This window comes from Pecten maximus, chromosome 19 (assembly GCF_902652985.1).
Source record: "Pecten maximus chromosome 19, xPecMax1.1, whole genome shotgun sequence".
NCBI lineage: Eukaryota > Metazoa > Mollusca > Bivalvia > Pectinida > Pectinidae > Pecten > Pecten maximus.
In genome coordinates, this window is record NC_047033.1 from 29,837,590 (window position 1) to 29,858,882 (window position 21,293).

At 36.3% G+C, this 21,293-nt stretch overlaps 2 long non-coding RNA genes across 2 annotated transcripts; one reads left to right on the top strand and one right to left on the bottom strand.

The window, feature by feature from the left end:
* Positions 1-1,971: 1,971 nt before the first annotated feature.
* Positions 1,972-5,560, top strand: LOC117318152. Its single transcript, XR_004530304.1, has 3 exons — positions 1,972-2,047; positions 4,844-4,918; positions 5,424-5,560. It is a non-coding gene; the product is annotated as an uncharacterized LOC117318152 (long non-coding RNA).
* Positions 5,561-19,319: 13,759 nt separating this feature from the next.
* On the bottom strand, positions 19,320-20,518 carry LOC117318150. Its single transcript, XR_004530302.1, has 2 exons — positions 20,391-20,518; positions 19,320-20,037 (listed from the first exon to the last, which is right to left on the bottom strand). It is a non-coding gene; the product is annotated as an uncharacterized LOC117318150 (long non-coding RNA).
* Positions 20,519-21,293: the final 775 nt, after the last annotated feature.

Here is a 21,293-nt window from a genome sequence, read left to right on the forward strand (position 1 = left end):
AATTTTACATGTTTTATACCACCAGTTATAATAAAAAAAATAGCAAGAAGATGATACACGTTGTTTTTTGCCCGTTATAATACAAAATTAGTAAGGTGTTACATGTTATATATCGCCCGTTTAAAAAGAAAATTATATGTCCCTGGTTTCGGTAGCACTTGTTATCAACTAATTCACAAATATAACACAAAAAAAGTTTATTCAGCACTTACATAATTGTTGCCTAACTCACATTAATTGCATGCACGGGTTCGCGTTTGTTTCTACATATTTTTCTTCTAGAATGTGTTCTTGTTTTGTAAACCGTGATATTTAGTATGTTAATTTGTTGTGGAGATTCACTCCATGCAGGCGAGGCTTATTCCACCTTTCTCTTTCAATAGGAAATTTAGATTGTGAAATTCTTAATAGCTTACGTTATTTTTTCGTCCGTAGCAAGCTTTGATTCAGTTGGAAATTTAATGCTGGATAATTTAAACTCCTGAATATATTATTCTGGTTTGATTTAAACATATTTTTTATTGCCTTTAAGCAACGGGATTGAGCACAAGTTGTACAACTTATTCAAAGCCCTTTCCCTGTGACAAAACATTGGTGTATATACAATTCAAGATGGCATAAACTAATATAACAAGTATATAATTATACACTCTCATACAATTTTGCAACCTATTTACACAATGAGAGAGAGAGAGAGAGAGAGAGAGAGAGAGAGAGAGAGAGAGAGAGAGAGAGAGAGAGAGAGAGAGAGAGAGAGAGAGAGAGAGAGAGAGAGAAATGAGTAGATGTATGATAAATCGGTTATCATATGAATCGCGTAATGTAAAATAAGGCATTGTTTCCAGGAAAGAATTTAAACTTCAATATGTCTCAATATTACGTATAATGTGAAGGATCCAATATACTTATATCATTTTCTATTTAATTCTCGCGCATAATCTTATGCACAGTAAAATGTCTTCTCGTGTTGATATTAAACCATTTAAGGATTTAAGTGACGTTTGTGTATATGTCACACATGTAATCGTGAGAGTAAAAAAATAAACAAATGCTAGAATAATAATGTTTAAATATGTAAGGGTTAACTGTAATATTTTTTTACGTTATTGAGCAAAAACACAAAAAACTGGAGTGTACTCTGAATAAACCGTTAAGGGTTAACTGTAATATTTTTTTTACATTATTGAGCAATAACACAAAAAACTGGGGTGTACTCTGAATAAACCGTTAAGGGTTAACTGTAGTATACTTTTGATTTATTGTACTGTATTATTTATTCTCAAATAAATATTGTTTAAACTAACTGTAATATTTTTTTACGTTATTGAGCAATAACACAAAAAAACTGGGGTGTACTCTCAATTAACCGTTAAGGGTTAACTGTAATATTTTTTTTTACGTTATTGAGCAATAACACAAAAAACTTGGGTGTACTCTTTTCATAAACTGCTTCGCGGTTTATTCAGAGTACACCCTAGCTTTTGTGTTATTGATCAATAACGTAAAAAAAATATTACAGTTAACCCTTATAATTTAATTAACGACGATAAGAAACATTTTCATTAAGTTTAACATGTTTATTTTGCTCCAGATATTTAAAAACACATCGATAAATACAAAATCCCGTGAACAACGATTAATCCGCTGACGTCACAGTCATTATTTATGTTATGAGATGATAACATAATTTTTTGAGCCAATGAAAATGTTTGTTACAAGCAAAATTAAATTATAAAATAATATCAAATAGAATATACCCAATCATGACTTTATAGAAATATATTTATTTGAAATACATGTATATTGAATCTGCTGATATTCTTATCAAACGTGCTAGTAACCGTCAGGCCCCTTTGTTTTTCCATTGGTTGTGACACTCCGCATGTGGGTTAATGTTGCTCTCGAAAACTTTGCTCATTATATTTTTGAATATTCATAAGCTGTTCTGGCGCATGCGCGTGTCGCTTCAACATTGCCGCCATACTGAAGCAATAAAGATGGTTGCGGTGATGGAGCACCTTGCTGAAGATTTGTATAAAATAAGAAGGTAAGTACTTCATTGTCAACACTGAACTAATGAATAATGATGCATAACAGCTTTTTGACCCCCTTACGCCGCTGTGAGGTGTTAGGAAGTAATATGAAGAAGACTTTTTTAACGTGAAACTGCTGTTAATAGGCTAGGCCTATCTACACAGTATCGTAACCAGGGATATAAAATAGGCCTAGGCCAACGCAGGTTGCGAAAAGAAAATATGCACCTAATGCACTAATCAATGTGGTTTATTTTCTTTCGTTATAAAACTTCATGCTCTGGGTTGTAAGTGTTGATAACATATTGTTGAGGTAATTTCCCTGTCCACGTGGTTATCTGCAGTAGTCTATCATTTTTCCCACGCCGACGGTGTCATCGGTTTGTGACTTAAAAAAAAACAAAAATAAATATGTGAACAGTTGAAAGTGAACGGGTAAGCTTACCCTATCGGTGGGTTGTGCTGTTTAGGTGTTATTTAAATAGAATATTTGGAATTTGATCGTACTCCAAATGATTCAATGCATGGTGGCTTACGTGACCGATCCATGACAACATGTTGTACAATGTATCGTCAGTCGAATCACAGGGCGGCGTCACTTCTGTTTACCCGTTGTGATTCATACCTAGTGTTTACAAAACGATACGATTCTAAAGTAACGTTGTTCTGTGGTAAAATAGGCCAACAACGCACTGACAATCAAGTAGATTCTACAAAGCGATTCACATCAGGTGGTATTTTATGTCACAGCTTTACTGGAGGAAAAAAAAAAATTGTGTAAAATTTAACCTCTACAGTGATTACTGTGGTGTTTTCTAGACAGATTAGTGAATCACAACATTATATTAAGCTTGATAAGGTTCAACTTTTTATTATGTACACAATTCAACATTGATATGAATATGAAACATGTCATTGTCAACAAACTACACAATGTGAATGTACATTAAAAATGTCCACCTAGTGTCGCACCCTATTGAATACATTACACTATATATTGGATCGACATCCTTGCAAGATTTATCTGATATGTGTCATGCGGAATGATGACCTATATAGTATTGACATATTTATACAAAAAAGTTTTCATGCATGATGATGGGCTAATGCATTGTTAATTTCCTAAGAAGTGACATGTTTGAACATCTAAACTTTCGTAAAGTTATAAGTAGTAATAGAAAATCCAAAGTAACTAAACTAATCAAACGTAACAATAATGATAATATTAATCTTGATCTGGGCACATATATACATCATATATACATCATATATACAATTATAAATTAAATTTATAACAAGAGGCCAAAGACTACAAGCTTACGACTATTGGATGGAAGAAAATGTCTATCATTCTGATTTCATTCCCAACCAACAATGTGAGCGGATTAGTCAGTTAAATAGGTCTTTTAATGGACCCCCTAGATCTACTAATTTGTGTCACTGACCATAGCTGATATTCCTTTTATTGAGTCTGAATATTGGACAACACATCAGTCATACAGTGGTGGTCTAAATGTGGGGCGTCAGATTGATGTACACTGCATGCAAAAGAGGTTTTTGCGCATTATTTATCCAAGGTCTTAGGTTGATGATAAGTCACAACTTAGGATATATATACATTATATTTGTTTACAAAAATATACATGTCTATTGATAATAAAAAATGTTTACAAGAACAAATCTGTAACATGTACACATTCCAAATAAATGATACTAGCTTAACATGTGACTGGTGGTCCTTCCTAGATCAGCTGCAGCTTGATGACAGGTAATCTAATTGTCAGTTTCTTTTTCAATGTCCTGGACCTTGCTGCGATTAAGATATCTATATATATAATGAAATATGGAACATGACACCAAATGATACTTCAATGATATACATATTGTATAACTAGAGAGGCTGATGGGACATTTTACCCCTCCTAACAAGATAAGCTATTGGTAACTAGCATTCTTGTTTATCAAACAACCAATAGTTGATGTGCACAAAGTCACATGCATTGTTAACTTGTAAAATGCGCAAAATGCTATGCATTATAGTTATGCAGGTAAAGTTGTCACAACATGATTGGTTTCGATCGATGGGTTAGGAGAAATTCCTCCTCCTTAATATACACATTCCATACAAAAGTAAAAACATACTTATGCGCCTACGGGATAGTGTTTCACAAGAAACATATCTTGTTACCGGAGTAACATAACTCTTGTGTGCTCAACCGTGAACAGGAATCCATACAGCCTTGATCAGATGATGACTATATAGAATCACAGCAATATCTCGCCATGAATTATTGTACAAACATGTCTCACTAAAGTTCTTAATTCATGTAGAAATAAATAGATTCACGTTTGTGAAAGATAATGAAAATATTATAAATGTTCCTCTGCTGCTGATTACCATTGAAAACTTAAAGAAATTCAATGTTAATTGCAATGTAAAGTAAAATAGTCAAGGGGCTATCAGTATTTGATTGACTATTTGAGGGTTGAGAATCTGGTGTTGTTGCTTTCACATTCACAACAAAGGGTTTTCACCAGTAATACATGCCCCAGTGATCCATAACAGATTCAATGTTCTTCTTTTTGCTGTAAATTTTATGGATTACTGCGTCAGTTTGGTAGTCATGGCAGTTGGGAATAACTGCATGTGTTCTAAGATGGTTGATCTCCTATTCTTTAATTTTATTTTTGCAGTTGGTGTGCTCCTTCAGGATCTTCATTTGAATTGCCGCCTTTGCTTTCTCATACAATGCCCGAAAACATTTGTCAGATTGACATGATGTTACTAATCGTTTATATTTATGATATAGGTCCAGTTCCTGGCAATCTCCAAGAATAGAATACAGAATGCTGGAACCATGTTGTTTACTTGGAGCTGAAAAAAGGTACAAATATATGTATTTATGTCTTGTAATTTATGATAAAATTATCTCTATACATGTGGAGAAATGTTTGAATTTGCCTCCAACATTTTATTGTTTGCATATTTAAGAAAAAAGTTCTTTTTTGTTGTTTACCAGTGTGTAGACTTTTATTTTAATATGAAAATAAGAATTTCAACTCAAAAATTATGTTTTTAACTACAGAAACAAATCAATTGTGTATTGGTAGTCATAAACTTGGAATATAGTTATTACACATCCTACATAGCCTTATTTAAATTTCAATATTGCATAGTAGAAAGGGCAAGCTATGTTATGTGTTAATGCATTCAAATCAAACATGACTGACATTCGCTGCCCATCCGGACAGTTTGTATACCTTGTAAATTTTCCTTTGTAGCTTCTTGGAAAAGTACCCGTCTTGTTTTAGATACTGCTCTACTGCTACCAACGTCTAAAATTTTGAAATGAATTATATAAATGTTTTCAGTTACTGTGTATTTTTCAGTTGGGCCAGGCCAGTGGAAATAATGGTATGCAATCTTCAATAGCTGCTCAATGAACCATCACTACCTTGCCTGTCAATACACTGGATATGCAGATTTTGACATTGGAAGAGAGGTGACTAAAGAAGCCATGTCGGCACTTCTGGTAAGATTTGATATTGTCATAAGAACAAAATGAAATTCAGTTAACAAACTGATATTAAAGCTTGGATGACAAACATTAATCTTAGCATAAATGTAGATATATGCTATACATATCGTCTTTTACATTGAGAAAAAAATATCAGTTTCAGTTATGGTTATAACTGTGTTCCTCTACTGACCAGCAGGATAAATTTTAAGTTCGTCTGCTTGATGATTTCTATCCTTGTGTCCAACCCTATCCTTGACTTGACATGTGATCCCTGAACCTGGAAGAATATTGAATGATTGAGGTTGAATTCCACATTTTGAACATTGAAATTTGTCTTTAATCTGAATTGATCATTTTCAGGCCACCAATTGAATGTCATTGATCTGCCTTCAATGTTACACTGGTCAAATGTGATCATTAAATTTAATCACAAAACATCAACTATCTGTGTTTATTTATTTTGTCATTTGACCTTGATATTTCAATTTTGTTGGAATAGGTTTTAAAAAAAGGTCTGTCTTTCAGACCGGTATTTTGAAAATGATCTGTTTGCAGTCAAAATATTATCCTCACCACTATTGTTCGCGTATATAACAAAATATCTAGTGCAGGGTTTTCCCTGTCATTTTGTTTTAGGGAGTCCCAGGGACTCCTCAATTTTAACTGGAGTCCCAGCAGAAATTCAGGGGTCCCATTAGTTGTTGGTCCATTAATTCTTAATCTATAGTCTGGAAAACAAGTGGCCGACATACGACCATCTTCGATTTTGACATTTTTTATTATTTTTTTAACAATTTACCTTCACATACCTAATGATTGCTCATTTTCTGATTCAAGGAATGGTTGATCTTGTGATGCCTGGAGGGTAGCATATTGAGGATGATGTACATCAGCAGTTACTGAAATGGTAAGAATTTACTACATCAAATCACATATATTACAAATTAATAAAGCATTCCCTTACCAATTCTGATATTTAAGCACTCTATGCTGGTAACATATCAATGTGTGTTCAGTTTTATTTAAAGTTCATGATGGTATAGTGGATTAGTTCATGGTCATATAACGGTTCCAATATTCTCTCTCAGTACAGAGATGTCTGTACCCTTTCTCTCACAGGGCTGCTCTTTCTCTATATCTCTCATTCTTGCTTACTTAATAGTCCTCCCCATCCCTCTCGAATGTTTCCAGTACTCTGGGATTTATTTGAGACCCTGTCCAAAGTTGGCGATTAAACCAGCTGACCAAGGCATGGTTATGATATAAATTACCAAACATTCCCCCCTTAACCTAATTTCAACATTTCTCGGTCGTATGTACTATGTACTGACTGTCGGAGTCATTACACTTCTAATTACCAACAATTATTTTTGTAAGTACATAGATGCCATGTACCTAGATCAATGCACATACATTGTCTATGTTTCTTTCAGTTAATAATATATAGTATTTTAAAGCCATTGTGCAACATGTCGTTTCTGCTGAACAAGTATGATATTTTTTTTATTATTGAAGGCTGAATGTAGATATATATATATATATATATAATTAATTTCCATCAAACAGAAACGCCAGGACTTGCCAGTAGCGAGACATTTCAACATGCCGAGCCACACATGGCATGACATGCAGGTGGTCCCCATTGACCACTGCAGGGGTTGGAATGACCAGCAACGCCTGAATAGAGAACGACATTGGATCAACCAACTTCAAACCGGCTACCCACTAGGTATGAATGAGAGATAATCCTCCACATGTTATGTAGTTGTGGGACTCTCACAATAGAAACATTTACTTTCATCATCTGTACACCACTTAAGATGTCTCCTAATTAATTATAAAAGGGATCATTTTTACAACATTACAATATTTGTATAACTGTTCCATGTTCTATGTCTATATGTGATCTATGTAATTTACCTGTGTCTTGATAAAGGGGCAGATTGCCTAGAAAATTCAACAATTTACTTGTCTGTACTGTCTTTATTATAACTTGACATATATATACATATAATTATATACATATATGAATATAACTGTATAACTGTTTTGGTTTATAATTACCAGTAATATGTGTAGGGTGATCATCTCTGCTAGTGAGGGTTTCTTCTGTTGGCATCATCAAACAACCTTCTGTGTGTAACGAAAGTATATAAACCAGGTAAAAAGGAAATTCCTGTTGGTGCCAATATATAGATAATATTGATAATGATAGATGCCTTGCCTCTAATTATATTTATACATTAGGAACGCCAGTAGCATAATCACTGAAACCATTTACATTACCAGTGTACCAAGACGATCTTGAATCATTAGACACAGGAGCACTAAAGACACCTGTACACTAAAGACAATGTAAGTAATGGGATCAAAGGAGAAATCAATTAAGGATTGAATCTTGATTTGGTCGATTTCATGGGGTCATGAATTGAGTTGTTCTTTAGACAAATTCAACATGAATTGCTTATTCATGACCCTATGAAATCGACCAAATCAAGATTCAATCCTTATATTTCAATTTTTTTTTTTTGATAAAAAAGTCGGTCTAGATATTAATGTCTCGAAGCTGCTTGTGCAAGTCCAAATGTGGAAAAGCCTGAAGAGTTCCGGATTGTGCATGTCTAGTTGGTCGAGTAAAATATTCCCCAATTTTAGGATTAAAAACAGATTAAGTTTGGTAGTTCCATTGAGTCCAACTTGAGTAGAAATTGAAATATTATAGTTAGTAACTTTCTCGAATGTTTTTTTTATTTAACTGTATTCATTTAAATACCTTCAGAGGTGTTGCTCAATAAAACATCTTCAGTTATTCTGTAAGTCAATGCATTGCCTGGGATGTCAATGTCAGGATCACCTTGATAAAACAAACATCAGTTACTTGCATTGCATTTTGGGAGCAAAATTTATGGGGAAGGTTGTTTCCTGGCCAAGAAAAAAATCTTGTATGGTAAGTTGAAGTGTCTGTGGTCTTTGTTGATATTAGATTCTTAAAATTCTAAACAAAAATTGATGTGTTTATTATCCACTTGCCACAAAGCCTGTTAGAAGATGCAGCTTTCAATTTGTACATACGTTCACAGTTGTAGGGAACTTCATTTTTGAACAGTTTGTTCAAACTTCGAAATATTGAAGGTTGTAATATCAAGTTTTAAGAATTATTTCTGTTAATCTAAGATAAAAAAGATAAATTGATGTCGGTACCTGTTTCTGTTGCAGGGGCATCAGCTTCAAAATCTTTGCCATCTGGTTCAGTTTCTTGTTCTTAAATTAATTACCAAAATATCTCATATTTACTCTGTAGTTTTATCATGTTTTCAAATTATCAGAAGAAAGAAGAAGAAAAAATAAGTAAAAACAAATATTGCTCTCTTGTGGGCACCAAGATACTCTGTTACTACTAACACTGAAGATTATGTAGACTACAGTATTATGTGAAAGCAGATTCCTTTTAATGTCAAGCTGGTTAATGCCATTTATTTTTGTACCTGTTTCAGCATGAGGCTTGTCTGATGAAGTAGTGGCATATGTAGTAGCAGCAGCATCTTGAACTATAGAATGAAAGTTAAATAATGGTCAAACGTAAGTTCATAAGGATTTTTTGGTCAGCTGAGACAAAGTCTCAGTTGGCCTATTGCGATCACCTTTTTGTCCCGCGTCAACAATTTACATTTTCATTTTCTCATTAACCAACAAGCCCAGCAATCTGATATTGGGTCTGTAGCATGATGGGATGAAGGGCTACCAAGTTTGTTCAAATGAATGACCTTGACCTTCATTCAAGGTCAAACTTAGTAACCAAGATAAAGCGGTACAAAGTTTATTCAAATGAATGACCTTGGCCTTCATTCATGGTCACGGGGAAAAGGTGACATATATATATTAATATATATCATATCAATAATGAAGGCTCTGGAGACAGGTTGATGTCACAATTGATAATTAAGTTCCTTTGAACAGGGATCCTTTGAACAGGGATCACTGCATACAGATATAGTATAGATGGATGAGGCAGTGATTAGGATTGGAGTTCAAACTGAATGTATGATTTAAGTTTATAGGCAAGGTTTTGTTTTGTTATTGTATAATTTCACTCTAACATTTCTATTTGTTTAAAATATTAATTGATATTTTGATTGGTTAGAATTCACTTACCTGAAAATACTTCAAGAGTGTTATTCAAGTTTCCATTGTTGTCATACAGCTTGACTTTAGTAAGTGGTATCTGCAACTTCTGTTTTTTTATTTGTTGCAGACATTGATCCCAACACTGTTTGATGAACTGCTGCTCCTGCTTCAAATTTGTTGCACGGAAATGGTGCATGGTTGGTCCATTCAAGTGGTAGTCCTCTGAAGTTGGGCCATCATGGAAGATGATTCCACCCGCAGAAGTGAAGTGCCACCATGTACCTTTACCACATAGGAGGAAGTCTGCTATGCGTTTTAAGTGAGATTGTAGGAGGGACGGTCTGCACTTCACCACATCAGCTGGAATTATAGTGTTCATTGCCTTTGGTAGCATGCTGGCTTGACGGGAGATTGTGCTTTCTTGCATAGCTAAAGATTCTGGCCTGTTGTTTGCCAACTGTTTGGCATGATACCGAATGATGGCATTGCTGATGATATGTCCGGGCTTCTTGTTACTGGTTGCTTTGGTGGATGAACGAACATCACCGAAAGTTCTCTCCTCATTTTCTGCAACCACCGACCGTAGACAAATAAGTCTATACATATCTGCTGCATGAGAAGTAATACTATGATAGTGAGCTCCATAGAACTTCCTGTGTGACATCTTGGATGGTTCGCCAATTACTTTCTTACATAACATAGCGAACATGAAGGTGGAATTGTACATCCGCAGAATCTGTCGAGGTGTTCTTTTTTCATGCGGAGAGTAACATATTTCAACAATATCCACCAATGTTCTCACCAGCTGGAAGATGTTGTATGGGATAATGCTATCAACAGACTTTTCAAAGGTAAACATAGCAAGTTTGATCAGGAACAGGCGTGCATCTGACCCTTTCAGCTGGTTGCTGTGATTGATGGTGTTCGCATAGAAAGCTGATAAACAGGCCTGACTTTCCTTAGTTGGGCAATGTGCAGGGAGCTCTTGAATCAAGTTCTCTATCAAACTTTTTAGATCATGGAGTGGCTCACACAGCATCACCTCGTACACATTGCAGCAAATGTTAGCTGATGGTGTAAGGCTCTGGCAAAGAAGGGCTGCAGGACGGTGAATTCCATGCATTACACTGACAAGGATGTTTTGGAGTTGCTCCCGTGTTAAGTTGTCGACGTTTTCTCCACGGTGCTCAAGCTCAGCAACCAGTTCATTTTTTTTCAAACCAACCAAAGGATTGATAACACAATTTTTCATTTTTTGCCATTGGATACCATTTTGAAAGTGGAGGAGGCGGTCATCGAGTGACATATGCTCAATGGCATAACATCTCTCCAAGTTACTGTGATCATTACTTGGAATGCCACAATAGCAGGCATAGTTTCCTCCTCTCTGTTGACCACTTTCATACTGGCGTGCTGGTCCATCACCCGAAAAAATGCGCAGGACATCCATTATTGGAATTCCAGCATCCGTTACCAAAGGCTTCGAAAGACCAAGGACATCTCTGACACGGACTTCATTGTACATTATTTGGTCTACATCTGTACTGTTTGACCTGCCTAGGATGTATAAGGACGGCTTCTCTACATCTCGTTGGATATTCGGCTTCGGATGCTCAGGATGGAGGATAGCATACTCGTCATCTGTGTAGTAAGTGGCAGGGTCGTACAGAAAAGACACCATGAACAAAATGTGTGAATGGTTTGCAATGTCAGAGTGATCATGCCACATCTTGAGGCACCTCGTCCTCTCAATTTTCTTCAAGTCATCTCTTAACATTGCCTGATTATTGGACTCAGAGCCACTCACTGACATTCCAATCCGTTTAAATCTTTGTATAAGGTCTTCATAGGACAAAGTATCGTAATGTTCATCAGAGAACGACCTTAAGTACCCCAGTGTCTGTTGTCTGCAGAGCTCATTCATGCGGATTGTAAGCAGCGGAATATGGCGTGCATGGACAACTTCAGATTTGCTTACAATTTGTCCAGTTTTATTCAGGGATTGTGTGGTGAATGTTTTTGGAGCAACTAGTTCACCAATTTCAATTTCACCACTGGCAATTTTCTGGATGGTGGCTTTCCGGAGATTTCGTGCAGACCTTGGAGATGAAATAGAGATTCTTGTTTTTGGAATTCTCTTGGCAGCTCTCCTTACTCTCCGAAGATAGTCGCGTCCAGAAACACGTGCTGACCTGTTAAATCTGGACACGTCCACTTGGTTGGCGACAGCAATATTTCTCAGAACTTGTCCAGCATTCTTAGGGATGTTGCCATTGCAGTGTTTCAGCTCTACATCTGCTGCCAGTTGAGACCAGACAATATTGTTTTCAGATTTGGAATTCAATTTTGTCATTAATGCAGATTTGTTGTATGTGTAATTTCGGAGCTTCCCTACAGGATTCTTTCGTTTAACTTTGTTTTCCTTTTCTTTCTTAAGTTGTAATGTTGTTCGTTTAATTGCATCAGATTTATTTTCAAAGTACATTGCAAGTCTGTCTCGTTCATACTGGGAATAGGATCTCCCTGAAGCCAAAAATGATGTGACATCATTACCATTTTGTTCTGTTGTCTCCTTTATATCCTTGATGTGAGATTTTACCTTTTTTTCCGCATTCTTTTGCTTTTGTGATGAAGGAGTATTGGCCACCAGGTTCAGTTCTGGTACTTTACATAAAGCAGTCGACAGTGATGTTCCATATTGATGTTCAAACGCTGGTTTAATTAAATTGACAACATGGTTTGCAGCTTGGTATGCGTCCTTTTTAGGTCCATACTTAAAACCAGAAGATGGCGGGGTAGCACTTGATATTTTTGTCGCAAGTTCAGAACATACAGTAAAAATGGTTGGTCGTTTCTGATTTGATATGAACAAGTCATCAAATACGCCATCATGTTTTAAGCATGCCTTACAATCGGTCAGTGTGTGCTCTTTTTTCACATAGTCACTTAGACTTATCCAAGATTTTAAACTAAAATGTTCCACAAACTTGTTCTTTTCCTGTGACTTGTTGCAATTTTTCCAGTTTGAATTTTTCCTTAGATAATCTTGGATCTTTGGTACTTTCAACCGAAATTCTTCAAAATTGTTCCATTGTACTTTATGATAGTTTTTGGTGAAGATTTTATAATTTTCAAAGCGTTGTTTCATAGAGAGATGATTCTCAAAATTATGTTGTTCCTCTGTTGGTGTACTTTCTTGATCTCTACACCAATTAATTGCATTACTGTCTTTAGTGGACCTTGCACTTAGTACTTTCACAAAATTGCACAAATTCATGTTGATATATACAGATATAGTTAACAGACTTAGGTGGAGTATCAAGTTGAATATCCAGCACATGTTATGGTCATGTTCGTATATATATACATAGAAATGTGATTACATTTTAAGAGGTACTATATATAATGTTGTCAACAACCACTCTCTTTGAAGATGACAGTACACTTTGTCGAGACATATCTGTTACATTATATATGTGGGTGGACAACGTTGATACACGATGCATGTAACATCCTCTCTAGTATGGAGATAACGGTACACTTTGTCGAGACATATCTGTTACATTATATATGTGGGTTGACAACGTTGATACACGATGCATGTAACATCCTCTCTAGTATGAAGATAACGACGGTACACTTTGTCGAGACATATCTGTTACATTATATATGTGGGTGGACAACGTTGATACACGATGCATGTAACATCCTCTCTAGTATGAAGATAACGACGGTACACTTTGTCGAGACATATCTGTTACATTATATATGTGGGTGGACAACGGTGATACACGATGCATGTAGCATCCTCTCTAGTATGAAGATAACGACTGTACACTTTGTCGAGACATATCTGTTACATTATATATGTGGGTGGACAACGTTGATACACGATGCATGTAACATCCTCTCTAGTATGAAGATAACGACGGTACACTTTGTCGAGACATATCTGTTACATTATATATGTGGGTGGACAACGGTGATACACGATGCATGTAGCATCCTCTCTAGTATGAAGATAACGACTGTACACTTTGTCGAGACATATCTGTTACATTATATATGTGGGTGGACAACGTTGATACACGATGCATGTAACATCCTCTCTAGTATGGAGATAACGGTACACTTTGTCTTGATGTATCCATTAACATTAAGTTACATGTGAAGATGCCGTCGATACAAGATGTAGCTCTCATTTAAAAATGAGAATACATTTTCAAGACTCCGTATAAAATGCAACTTAATTTTGAGTTGGTGTATCCGTTAATTTGCTATTTGACGGGCTATAGCTAATTCACTTAACTATATTGCATGTCCAGTCAATATACTGTATTGAAACTGCTAAAAACAATTGTATTGGTGATGGAAACCGCATACCAGATGTTAATACCACTTGCTAGATGGCTGATGAACTTAATGCTTGGAAGTTGGTGTCAAATCAGAAAATAATGAAACTAGTATATAACTTTAACTGAATAGTTACACTACATATGGTTTAAGTCATTGTGGATAGCTGATGGATTGCAACGTATTGTGAATAGCTGACGGATTGCAACTACTTCAGTTCAAAGGTAAAAACATATTTCCTGGAGTGAGAAATAACAGTTCATATAAGGTCCTTGGATATCGGGTAGCTGTATTATAATCGGTAGCCTACTGTAGTCAAATTGGTCTACATTTCATGAAATTCACACATTCATCTGAGAAAGTTATCTTGAGACCAATTTTAAAAGTCCATAATTTGTTATTCAGTGTTAAACAAATAGGTACATTGTAAATATTTGATATGCTGTGATGTTTTTTGTTGTCTACACGATATCGCCGGTGTTCTTCAGAAATTCCAGGAGAAGTTATGTCCCTTTAACGTTTCACGACATTGAAAATTTATCGATTTCGAGCAATTAATTTTGTATTACAAGGATGATATCATGATTTTTGTTAGTCTTGAGTGAGATTTGTGTATTGTATTAAATATTTGGAGAAAAACAATAAAATATGGTTTGCTACAACCACCCGTCTTTGTTGTGTCGACAACGCTGCTTAGCGACGGTTGAAACATTGAAGAGTTCCAATATTTTCGATGTGAACATTAACACTTGGTCTGTAAATTGTCCCAGAGCACCCGACTACACCAAATTAATTGTTATAAAACGTGTAGGAGCGTGAAGGTATTTCTTCGATAACAACGAAAAGTGCTGTACATTTTTACGAAAATGCCTATCATCCGCAATATTATTAAAATAGTAGTCAATTAACTGGCATTTTGTCCATTAATGACTGTTTCTAACGTCTGTAAATGATCTTCCTTGAAGAATTAGAAGAATGTACAGCACTTTTCTCTAGTTTCCAAGTACGATGAACACGTGTATCGCGTTTATTTGTATGAAAAAATACGTTAGTCGGGTGCTCTGGCCATACTTACCGACCAAGTGTTAATGTAGTCCTTCGTGCCGGTCACGTGACCACGCGAGGGCACGATGACTGCAGAAAATGGTCGGAGAGTGACTTTGAACAATATACATTGAAACCAAAACATGAAAACGGACAACAATAACGAGGAAATTACTGAACAATGCATTTATTTAAAAACATACTGATTTTGGTCATTTTCATTTAAAAAAGCAACATTAACCCACATGCGTCATCATCGCTTCGCCGAACTCTCCCCCAAGTTCACTCATTGGTTAATCTGTGTAGCAGCATACCCCCTTATATAAGTCATCAACGCCTTTATTGAACGCTCGTAACTTGGCGCTGGTTTGGATGAGCTGAAACTTATATAACAATACATGTTTCTGAGATGAGGAGGACACACCAGCCTTAATTTTTTATGGATATCCATAAATCGATTGATGACTTACTTCGGTTATACTAAACTGTACATTTCTTTATTGGAACCTATAACTTACTTCGTGAGTGGACTGTGGGGTATAGACTCCTACAGACAGCAGTACATGTACTACAAAACAGGGCCTGTCGGTATTTTCTTGGAGCATCGAAGTTTTCCAGTAACTTGGCCACAGGGGGTGACATGGGATGGACGTAAACTATCAGGAAACAGACATATACTGTATACCTGGTAATTTTCGCCATTTTCGCCCTTTGATGATAGGGCGAATTTAAGATGACGGCGAAAATTTCAAGCTCAATTGCAGGATTTAAAAGTTATCGTACATAGGCTACTTGTAGTTGGATCCAAAACATACCCTCGTACTTTCCAAGTGTGTTATATCATATATCCTATACAATTACAGGCAACACGTGTTATATATTTACACTAAGTTGATAAAATAGGTAATTGTTTTGTTCCAATCTGTGCATGTGAAATAAAATCTAGATCTAAATATAGGCCTTGTAAATTTGCGATATCACGTGGAGTTAAATCGAAAATATCGGCTAAGACAGCGTACTAGGTTTAGTATATTTGATTTTAAACAAAAGCTTTAAATACTAAGTAACTTTTAAAATCCAAACATGTTTTAAAATTATGCACACAAATAGGTCTATCCATTGTGAAGGCTGATTTTATGACTTCACCGTCGCTTGTGGCTTCAATCGATGACAAATGAACAAAAGAAAACACTGGTCAGTAGACTTCTAATTAGTCACGGCACGGTGAACTTACCACTCATCGCGTTTGCTTAAAATCGACCATGCATGCCTAATACTATTTGAATCAATATAGGCTAAAGTAAATCTGAATACAGGTAAACGTTGTATATTTCACACCTTATTACATTTCACACCTCAGCGGGATATGCGAAGAAAATGGGGGAACTTGATAAATCCCGAGTGTTCCAAGTGCAATTGTATCGAGAATTCCGAACAGAATTTTCCGATTGTGAACGAGGAAAATACATTTCTTAAAAGTAGTTTAGGGCGAAATTAAAACGGGGCGAATATGTTTTGTGTTGCTCAAGGGCGAAAATAACCTGGGGCGAAAAATACCATGTATATAGTAGATGTTTTAAGACTTTATTTAAGAAATAATTAACGTTGATTCGTGCATTGTTGTGGTATATACAACGAGGAGAAGGATATTTTGCAATTAAATTAATAACGAAGGCCGCAGGCCGATTTGTATATCCTGCAACAATACACGAGTCAAAGTTGATTATTTCTATTCTACCATGTACTGTTTAGTTCTGCATGAGATCTACCTCTTTCAAAAACGGCAAAGAAACCCCGGGAAAACCTTATAATTTATTTCTTGAGTATTGCATTATTTTTGTTGATAATATACATTTCTTTATAGGTACAACAGTACTACAATCAAGAACATCTGTCATATGGCATTGATTTTAATAAAAGTGGGAGGAAAAAAGGCCTTCGTAGGATTCGAAAGTTAGGTGAGACTAATCCATTTTTTTTTCTTTCCAAGATAAAAATCATTTTATTTTCCCCGTCAATAGGGCCCCAGGGGTTGGGTCCCCCATGGTTCCTCACAATGCATAAAACGTATTGATATTTTCATTTATACACTCTCTTACATTCTTACATTAAGAATCTTTTATCAACATCTGATAATTCCTTATCAACACATTGTAAACATTCATCAATATCATCATCAACCTTTACACACGAGTATAGTTTCTTATAATCCATTAACCCACTCGGCTAAAGTCATAATACTAACTGTGGGTAAATATCAGATAATAATATTGTAACAGCCGTGACACGAGCCTGTATTATTGTACATGGTTTTAAACCGGCGTTGCAAAGCAGGTATAGGCGTTTTTTTAAGGCTATAATTTTTTTTCCTCATCCGAAAAGGGGGGTGGGGGGTGGGGGGTGTTCCAGGACCCCCCTCCCCTGGATCCGCTAGTGCTGTATAAACTTCGTATGTGATACTATTGCCTGGTCGATGCCTCCAGAATATTTCTATTTTGTGTTATTTGTCAACAAATAAATTTGGGAGACGGAGTTATGAGGGAGAATACCGGGAGCTGGCAACGGTGATTGGTAGGGCTGGGGGATTTTCAGAGACGGACTTGTATATTTACTGACACGGAGGACTAACATCAGTGTACCCAAATTGATACCGTACCCAAATTGATACCTCAAATGTGAAAAACGCTCCGAAATCGTCGTGAATAAAATTTGCACTATTTCCCGTTTATAACATCACAATGGCAACATTTACCGTTTATTCCACATGTTTTTCCAGTGTATAACTGCTTAATTGCTCAGTAAGAGGATTTTGAAATGGGTAAGTCGGTCCGATATGTATGCTTCCCGAACCATATGGCCATGCGATATGTTATTTTCTTGCCTTAGGGCACCTTTAGGCCTTATCTAAGTATATTTTTGTTATCTGATATTCTCAAAAATCTAAAACAGTCAGCATAATCGAGGAAAACAACGTTTAACCCCGCTAGAATCTCAAATTGTTAGTACCAACAACTAGACGGGTGTTGATTCCGTCATCTTGTTCCAGTTGCTCTGTCTAACTTAGGCTAGCAGACGATGTTCAACTTCACAGGGGCTCGATTTTGGAGTAAGGTAGACCTAACGGGCGACATTCTATTTATCTGTCACCCAAATTGTATTCATGTCGACTGTACAGTATACTACCATTTGGTAACAGTTCAATGCTTAGTAACAGTGTGGTCTAGGGGGAGATAATTTGCAACTCGTTTTATATGAGTTATCCCCCTTGCTAGAGTTCTCTTAATAAAAAAAGATATATTTGTCAGTCAATACAAGGACATGGAACTGGAAACATGTGTTTGCGTTTTATGATGTGAATCATAAGCGAGTTCCCCACTCACCGCCCACATTGACATAACATGGTGGAGAATCCAAATCCGGTGACTATTCATTACAAAATGTAACTTTTATATTGTGTATTCGCCTGTGTGGCCGGCGAGTCTTACTCGTGGGTCATGTCTCGCCGGCCAGACTTCAGACGTCAGACATTTCATTTACGCCATGTGCTTTTTGGCGGGAACATTTTAACATGCTGTTTGTATTGAACTAATGACTTTTGTGTATTATATCAAAGCACAATGCAATGAAATTTCATGACTATTACTATTTTTCGTCATTTTTGCATACGATGTCTACTGATGTGATGATTGCGGCATCGATATTTTAATTCACTAGTGAAGTGTGTCGTAGATTATTATATGGCGAAGGATGGGCTTCCAAACGATGTATGAGTGACACTCGAAACTGCAGTATATTTTACCTGTTGTCTTTTACTTTCAACGGAAAAGAATTCCTTCATGTTTGCAGTCTACATTTTCATCAGAATATTTGGTGTTTAACATGTGAATTATCCTGACATTGCCGACGTCAGACGTCAGTACGTGACAACCGGCTCATATGAAGATGCTGATTCGACATGTTTCTAAATAATCCTGGCATGATCTTTCCAGTATGCGGTTTATATAGGATGTGTTTGCTGTTTGATTTATTAACTATAAACAGTACAGTTCCAGTCTGACAATTTGAATTTTACTTTCCATACAGATGTTGAACTCTCCATAACAATATCTCTTATGGAAGTTATTTCTACGATATTTGAATATCAATTTCTCACACCTGGGAAGATAAAATGTATGTCACGAACCCGAGGGCCAATACCTTTACAGACCTGGAAGCTACTAACAGATAACTAACAGCAAATATGTAAACTTAACAATTTATTTACACAAGAACAAACAACGACATAACATACAATATAAGTACACCATATCACACCAAATAAAGCCTAATTCTCCTCATACAACGGGATCCCTCACACACTCGACACTTCATACTACATATCTGACTAGGATACTTTTCTCATACTCAAAAATCTATCCAGAGTATACGCAAATACCAAATATCACCAAATCACCTATACCAATTGATATTTCTCTCCAAATTAATCACTTAGTTATTACGGTGAATGTTACTTTATAATACAGCTCATCCTAGATGATCAAAATACTTTATCCAGTACAAAACACTACAAAGACACTAATCAGCTGATAATGTAAACATAGAAACAGTTCGGCAACACCACCACTTCCGGTACACTTGTACACAACACTGTTCACAGTTCGGCACTAACACTACTGTACATGTAACCTAGTTCTCCTGGATTGGCACGATCCTGTGCTCTCCACAACACCTGTCTTGGGCCGTATCGTGTTTGGTATGCAACGACGATCATCCCGAAGCTGGTATTAGCTGTCCTAGGAAAAGCCGTGGGTCATACAAACGGGCGACGAGGACATCACGTGGGCACTCCTCCGGAACACTACCGGTCGCCGGACGGAAACATGGCACCCATATCCAGGCGTCCGGGCTACTCACTCAGCCCGAGCCCGAGCCCATACTGCAGACTGGTCATATCAATTGAACTATATAAAACAAAACAATAACATTTCTCACTACTGTGCCGTAACCAAACAATACCATAGTTCGGCAAAATCTGCGTTAATACCGTAACTTATTTTTACAACTTATATTACAAAAATAACTTCTAACCTATCTCGTCTAGCGATATAAACTGTTTCTAGAGCTAACATATATTCCTATTGCCACACAGGGGTCATTATATTACTTCAAAACACAATTCCATAGATCTCGTAACATGAATTTTACACCGCTGTTTCACTAAGTCATGTTATGTGAAAATACACAAAAATATGGAATTGACAGCTTATAACATTTATACAAATCGAAAATACAAGTTTCACAGATTCGGACTCACCCCTGGGAACGTCCTGAACTCCCTTTTTATCTCATCATAATGCACATTTACTATGGCCCAAAATGTGGCCGTCCGTCTCTCGCCATTTTCTCCATGTGCTTTTTCCCAACCCAGAGCAAGGCGTGCTCCGATTGGTTGACACTCTGAACATACGCCAATCAGAACTGAGTAAACAGGCCCTGCTGTATTACAGTTAAACCCCATAAAATACCGTAATATATCTTGTAATACAAGTATTCAAAACTCATTCTAGGCTCAATACTAAATTACCGTAAATAACCTATCACTAAAAAAAATTACCCCTTCCATTTTACAATCACAAAAATAGAGAAGTCACACATTATATATCTACAACTGTCACGACTTCGTGACACCTGTGTAACTCTAATTGACCAGTGTATTGAAAGATTCCCCGAGGCTATACCTGAACTGGCCAGGTAATAAAAGGGTGTCGCATCCGTATCAGCAGGGGAGTGGGGAGGGAAAGTGGGATGGGTTGAATGATAAGCTATAGATCTCAATTTTTCACCTGCAAGTCTTTATAATAACTTAAACCAGATATAAATAAACTTTGAATGTAGGTTTAAAGATTAAAGATACAGTTAAATCTATCATTTTGTGTCGGATTAGAAAACTAGCTACTGAGCTAGTTACTCGTCTTTTGCATTAAAACACTTGTGTAATTAATATATAAGTTCAAACAACACCTGGGTATGCTTAACAGACTCTTGAGGCCGAAAATTCGGATGTAGACAGGGCAGGGCATACCATAATATATATGGCATCACTGACGGGCACATTAAAACTAAGCATTGAAAACTTAGAATTACATGCTCATATTAGCTCAGACTTGTGGCAATTTCTTGATAGCTCATTAGTGTGGACATGATTTTCATATAAATA